This window comes from Mchenga conophoros, linkage group LG11 (genome assembly GCF_057382185.1).
Source record: "Mchenga conophoros isolate Kocher_MC1m ecotype Shallow Benthic linkage group LG11, M_conophoros_male_GT1.1, whole genome shotgun sequence".
NCBI lineage: Eukaryota > Metazoa > Chordata > Actinopteri > Cichliformes > Cichlidae > Mchenga > Mchenga conophoros.
The window spans coordinates 19233920-19241205 of record NC_140536.1 but is presented as its reverse complement, the minus strand read 5'-3'; positions in this window follow the sequence as shown (position 1 = coordinate 19241205).

The window sequence follows — 7286 nt, the reverse complement described above, 5'->3', positions numbered from 1 at the left end:
TTAGAGTTTATCTGTTCAAACAAGTGCAAGTTATTCAGATGAGTCACAAGTTTGCCAAGGTTTCTGAAGTAAACCCAAACTGTCACCCTCAGATCAGAAATTGGTTAGGATGTTCAGAAAAAACCCAGTAATAGCAAAGGTTAAAGTGGTGGAGTTAACATCATGCGCTGGTGCTGTTTGCTGCCTTGGATGGAATAATGAAGAAGGAAGACTACTTCCAAATTCTTCAACTTCAAATGAAATCAACAGTTATATGGTTGGGACACCCACCAAGACAGTGATCGCAAACACATATCAAAACTATAATTTTGACCCTATGTGGATTAGAGAAAATCAGAAGTAATTCAAATTTGTTGTTTTTATGATTAGACAAGTTTTATAATGATTCCAGTATGGAAAAAGAACACTTCAAAAATCATTAATAGCCCGAAATTACCATAACATTCATGTCCATGAAGCATGTGAGCATATGAAAACTTTTGACTTCAACTGTATGTTTCTTATTGTCAGTACCTTACCTACAAATACATTCACTCTTCTGCAACTGTGTCAGTTCAGCTTGCTGCAAAGGGACCTTTGACACACTAAACTCTTATACCAGCCTATAGTACATTAGACCCTTTTGTTAGCTCAAAGAGCCGTGTTTTAATGCTGTTGTTTGGCAGCTGTAATGTCAAAGCATCAGAGTTTCATATGGGCAGAGTGAGTATTCTGGTCATAGGTCACTTATAAAATCCCGAGCAGCTGTCAGCCGAACACACATCGGACCACAATTGATGAGATTGTAGCAGAAAAACTCCATTAAGCCGACTTCACACAGCACTCGTCGACCTTTCACCTTTTGTCATTTTTTTTATTTGATCATTTTTAAGTTAGATGAAAGTTTACTGCCAACAAGTCCTGTTGCTTTTACCGGCAAAAAGTAAGTAGACTGTGAGTCTTCTCACATTATGCTATATGTCACTAACTTAGGTGTCTTTATCCATCATTTGGGTACTGTTGATACTTTGTACGGCTGGTCTGTTCACAGCTTTCCACGTTGTCTCACTGTCTTGAGTACACTACAAACTACAAAAATACAACCTTATAAAGAATACAAGAAAAGCTGGGGAAAACTTTTGCAACTGTAGCAAATTCTGCAAAACTTTTATGCATTATTCTTGGGAGACAGTCTGAATTGTAATCCTGTTATTTTTGTCATTGCCAGTAATTTCAAAAACTTCCCATTTGTTTGATACAAGGGTTTTTAGGCTGCTTTCCTACCTTTAAATGCAGAATTGCTGAGGCAGGAGAGGAAAATATGACTCAAAGCTTTCATATAGTTTTGTTCCTGGCTTCAGGAGGCCCATGGAGCCTCTCAAAGAATGGAGCCACATATAAGTACAGAAACTCAAAAGGTAATGAGACTGAAGATGCATACGTAAAAAGCAGGCAGTTCAAACCCGAAACATTTTATCTCTGAACAGCCCTGTGGAGAGCAGTCTGAAGTTTTCTACGGCACAATACATCGGCGTACTCAGACAGGTTCCTCTGTCTTTGTGTGTTACAGTCACTGTATCAGCAGGTGTCTCGCCTAAAATAAATCTAATGTTCTGCAGCTGTTATCAAACCAAACAGCCCCGAATAGAAAAGAAAGAACTGCAGCACGTCAGCTCAGTTTCACACTGAGGCTGGAAAACATCGAGGAAATTGCAACCAATCAAGTTTCTCTAGACTGAAACAACCCCCACATCATGGCTGTTGTGTCTGTGGGATAGAATACCGCTGGAGCCTTTAAATATAATGAGTTTCAGCTATTTCTTACAGAGCTGACCTGCCTGTTATTCTTGTTGTTCGATAAATGCTGCAATTCTGAGATACGTGGAGGTGCATTACCTACATTTCGATGGCAAAACCTTTTACTAAACTTCCTTTTTTTTAGTTTTACTGGAAAAATATTCGTTATTTCTCTCAAGCAAAAATACATCAATAAGTTCAGATGCAACCCACGACCCTGGAAAGGATAAGCAGAAGCGAATGGTTGGATGGATGGAGGTCATTCACTTACTAAAATACCCTAAAAAATCAGATTTTGCTGTTTCTAAGATCCTGCACGTGGTTCATACACCAACCCCAGCTAGAACAAAGTTGCTCTGTGATTAGTGAATTTCTAAGTAACCAATGATGTCCTAGGAATGTTGTTGTTTACCTGGAAAAGTTAAGATGTAGCTAAGTCGCTCAGTTATGAATTTGTCATTGGTGGTGATCCCAACCCAAATCTTAGAGGAGCACATTCTGCTTGTCAGATCTGGGTAAAAACATAAAAAGTTTTTTACAGCAGAACATCCCTTTAGCTAATCAGGTCTGAAAAAAATTATAAGAAACTAGCAATTTGTTTGCAGCCTCTTGTATTTCATATTTTATTTAAATTTACTGTACTTGCTAAAACTGCTTCAGCTAAATCTTGGCCGGAAAAATCCAATTTGTACCTGAAAAAAAAAAGACTATGATGGCCATTCTAGGAACATGTGGGCTACATGGGCTCTTTTTACATCAAGGACTGCATATTGCAATATTTCATTAACTATTGCAGAAGAAGCAGCGTTGTGTTTTTTAAAGGAACTTCACAAATTCCCAGACCATCTGGATCGATTTGGTTGCTTCCTTCGTGTCCACAGATATCAGCAAGCCTTTAAGCCTCTCTGACTCCACAGCAGTTGCTCTGAGCACCTGTTGAAATGTTTGAAACAGGTTGATTATAAAATCAGTTTATGTGGTGAGGAAACATTGCCTGTTTAAAAAAGGAGAAAACACTGGACAGTACATTATGTGACAGCTCGTAGCTCAAATGCAAAGATTTAAATACTGAAATCTTCTTGCACAATCCTGATGCTGTTTTTGTGGCTCTGCGTGTCATTTTGTATATTTCATGAGATGTGCATTTATGATAAAAAGAAATCACGTGGGAAATTCACCTCTGGGCATCGAGCGACCCCACAGTGCCACAAAATGAATAAAAATGAAAGTTATTTTGAATGCTTGGAATGCTATTAGCATGTTAATTTGGTCCATCTATGACGTGTGTGGTTTCAGATGCTTGGCCTTTTTGTGCCAAACCTGACACAGAGACTACAGATATGTTAGCACCGGCAAAGTCATGTTTGTTTATTTATTTATCAAACTTGCAAGTTGTAAGACATAAAGTCATTATAATGTACAAAAGCACCGGATTAGACCAGTTAAAAATCTGACAAAAATAACAAAAATGTGGCTATAAATTGTGAAAAAATGTAAGTAAGAACGGAGACATACATCTAGAGACTACTTCAAATATTTTTCATTAATGAGTTCTTATTTAATTATTTACAGCAAACCACATGCAGTTCAGTTTTAGAATAATTTACATAACAAAAGAAGGTCACAGGAAGATGATGATTTTGGTTTATAGTTCTGTATTTAACAATGTAATAGTCTCTTTGGACTATGAGGGTCACAGACGACACTTTGTCCTGCTGTGTAAGTAGGGAGTGGGTGCAAGAGAGCCTGGAGAGGTGGAGGTATGCTTTGGAGAACACATGTTGGAATCAGAGGGTCAGGTGGGAAAGGTGAAAATGCAAGGCTGTGCACTGGTCAGAGTCTGTGTAAACCATTACCAAGTTCCAAGAGTTCACTTTCTAATATTGTAGTGTCTTTATCTTAGTGAATAAATTGACTTTGTTGTGAACTGTGAACTGGCTACACAAATATAATTTAATTTACCTTAAAGAACACACAAAATAAGTTTTGACCAGTAAACATCGTTTAGCACGACCTGAACCACAATCTGGAGATTTGTTTATGTAAATTAAGTTTTGATGGCTGAGAAGATGGGCATAGAGAAGACGGGACTTGTGTGTAGCTTGTTTATGAACGTGCGATTACTGTCAGCTGTAGGACAGCAGGGACAGGCCGTTCATAAGCATAAAGAGGCCATTCAGATGCCATTAAAATTAATTTCATGCAAAATCTGATATATTACCTCATGGACATTCATGGATTATTGAAACACATGGACAGAATTTTATATCAAGATTAAAAGAAGAACCTCACCTGGGTTCAGATGTTCAAATGAGTTAATGAAAACCTGAAGTCTAACTTGACCATCCTCTCACATTCATCAACATATAACATAATTAGAGCTCTAAGAGGTTGAAGACAATTTTTCTATAGTTTTTTAGGCTTTCTATAATTTCACATTTGCATAAAATTCAGCTCCTCAAAAGGAAAAAAAAGCAAAGAAATGTAATGTGTTACTCTGCAAGTATATAAGAGAGGAGGTTGAAGAGATTTTTACTGAAAGCCAAAACAGATAAATGCATGTGTAACGCGATTAAAGGACCAGGGCGCCTGACTGCAGCCTCATAGACAATGAGCTATCAGAATAAGATTCGACTATGGAGCCTGAGGGTGTGAATAAAACACAGGAAACAAAAGTAGAGCTCAAATATATATATATTATGTTTGTTATGAGAAGTGTATAGACGGATGTACAAAAGAAATAAAAACATATGCATATATATCACAAACAAAAATAATGTTGACAATACAAAACAGCTTAGTAGGTTCCAAAAGGAGGTGGGATGAGGTGTAGTCCAGTATGTGATTTAGTTTAGTTCCATGGACCTGTGATAGGTCATTGTCAACAATTTGTGATTCAGTCCATAGGTTCACACTTCCTACCGCAACGTAGCGGTGGTCGGGTGGCTCGCCATCTCGCGCTGATCAGGGCAGATCGCGGGAGAACAAAAAAACCTGACCGTTGAGTCGAGTGTGAGGTAGTGTAAAGATGAATGAATCGGCCGGGTTATTGCACGCTGTCAACTGGCCTGTAGTGCAAAATTTGTCGATATCTGACAAGTACGCCAACCACAGGGACAACAGCAGCCAGAGGAGCAGGGACATGCAGCTGATTGACCCGGAACTTATACAGGATTCATTCCCGCCACAATAAAGGGACTGGCGGAAGTGGGGGCAGAAGTTACCGTGGTTAAGTTACCGCACATTCCTCACAAGAACTCTGTCTCCAACATTCAGCTGTGATGCAGTGACATTTTTATCAAATCTGTTTTTGTTACGTTTCCTCACCTTTTCTGAGTTTTCGATGGCCAGCTTGTAACTTTCTTCTAGGTGGGACTTTAGTTTGTCCACATATTGTGTGTGGGATGTTGATCCTTCTTTGGCAAGGGGTAGTCCAAAGGCCAAGTCCACCGGTAAGCGAGGTTGGCGGCCAAACATAAGCTCATATGGTGAAAAACCTGTAACATCGTTTCTTGTGCAATTGTATGCATGCACCAGGGGTTTTACAAAATCTTTCCAATGGGATTTCTGTTGAGCTGTGAGTGTTCCTAGCATATCCAGTAATGTTCGGTTAAACCGTTCAACAGGATTGCCTCTTGGATGGTATGGAGTGGTTCTTATTTTGTGGATCCCAGCCATTTCACAAAGCTCTCGGATGATTCTGGATTCAAAGTCAGGGCCTTGGTCACTGTGCAAACGTTCTGGGATACCATAATGCACAAGAAAGTTGTCCCATAAACATTTGGCAACAGTCCTGGCTTTCTGGTTTGGTGTTGGCACAGCAATGGCATATTTTGTGAAATGGTCAGTTATGACAAGTATGTCTTTGACTCCACGATCTGGTTCCACAGAGAGAAAATCCATGCACACCAGTTCCATGGGATGAGAGGTTTTGATATTGACCAGAGGTGCGGCTCGTTCAGATGGGGATTTGCGTCTCACGCATCTTTCGCACTGTCTTATTTTATTGACCACATCACGTGTCATCTTAGGCCAATAAAACCGGGAACGGACCAAGTCCAGCGTTCTGTCAATTCCCATGTGACCCATTTGATCATGTAGGTGGTTAAGTACAACTGGTCGATATTCCTCAGGTAGCACTAGCTGGTATGCGAAGTCACTTCCCACTTGTCTCTTCCTGACGAGAAGGGTGTTATGGAGCTCCAGTTTATTTACTTCTCGCAGTAATAGAGGTAGATCAGGAAGTTCTTCCCTCAGGAATGGCGGTGGTGACTTGCCTCGTTCAACCTGAGCTATGACATGCCGGATGACAGGGTCAAAGCGTTGTTTGGCTGCAAGGTCAGCTGTTGAGATTTGGGGGAGTACCATGGAGGTGAACTGGATGTCGTCCGTGAAACTGTCAGGCAGACTGTCGACATTGACAGACATGGATAACACCAGAGCAAGATCAGGATCCGTGCTTGAACTGTACATCAGATGACGGTCACAAACTGCTTTGATGGTATGCTGGTCAATAGAGACATAATCTGGTTCATTGAGATGTTGCCATGCAAATCTCCAGATTCGCTCACGTTCTTTCTGTGACAGAGGATCATCAGACAGTTCACCATGAGGTCGGCGAGACAAACCATCAGCATCCGAGTTCTGCTTTCCTGCTCTGTAGATTAATTTGAAGGTGAAAGTGGACAAAGCTGAAAGCCATCTGTAACCGGTAGCGTCAAGTTTTGCTGATGATAAGAGGTATGTTAATGGGTTGCTGTCTGTCACAACTGTAAACTGAGCACCATAAAGGTAGTCGTGGAATTTTTCAGTTACCGCCCACTTCAAAGCAAGAAACTCCAATTTGTGGGCGGGATACTTTGACTCACTCCGGGAAAGACCTCTGCTGGCATATGCTACAGCTCTATTTTTTCCATCCTGCTCTTGATACAGCACCGCACCAAGACCTGTGGCACTGGCATCAGTGTGGAGTGTGTATGGTTTCTGGGGATCAGCAAATGCCAGAACTGGGGCAGAAGTGAGTTTGTCAATAATGGACTCAAAAGCTTGTTGACACATTTGCGTCCATCGTCCTCCAAATGGCTCTTTGGGGTTGAGGTAATTCTCTGGCTTTACAGTTCGTCTCAGTTTCCTCTGAGAAGGTGGATAACCAGCAGTGAGTTCATGTAACGGCTTGACAATGGCCGAATATCCCTGGACAAAACGTCTGTAGTACCCAGCAAAACCAAGGAAAGATCTTAATTCCTTCAAGTTTTTTGGCACTGGCCAAGAAGTGAGTGTGGAAATCTTGTCCAGATCAGTTTCAACACCAGCCTGGGACACTACATGGCCCAGATACTTCACCGATGTCTGGAAGAACATGCATTTCTCAAGTGAAAGCTTCAAGCCAAAATCTTTGAGTCGGGTGAGAACTTTCATCAGGCGAGCTTCATGTTCCTCAAGAGTTGGTGCAAAGACAATGAGATCGTCAATGAAAACCAAGACTTCTTTTAGATTTAATTCTCCCATGC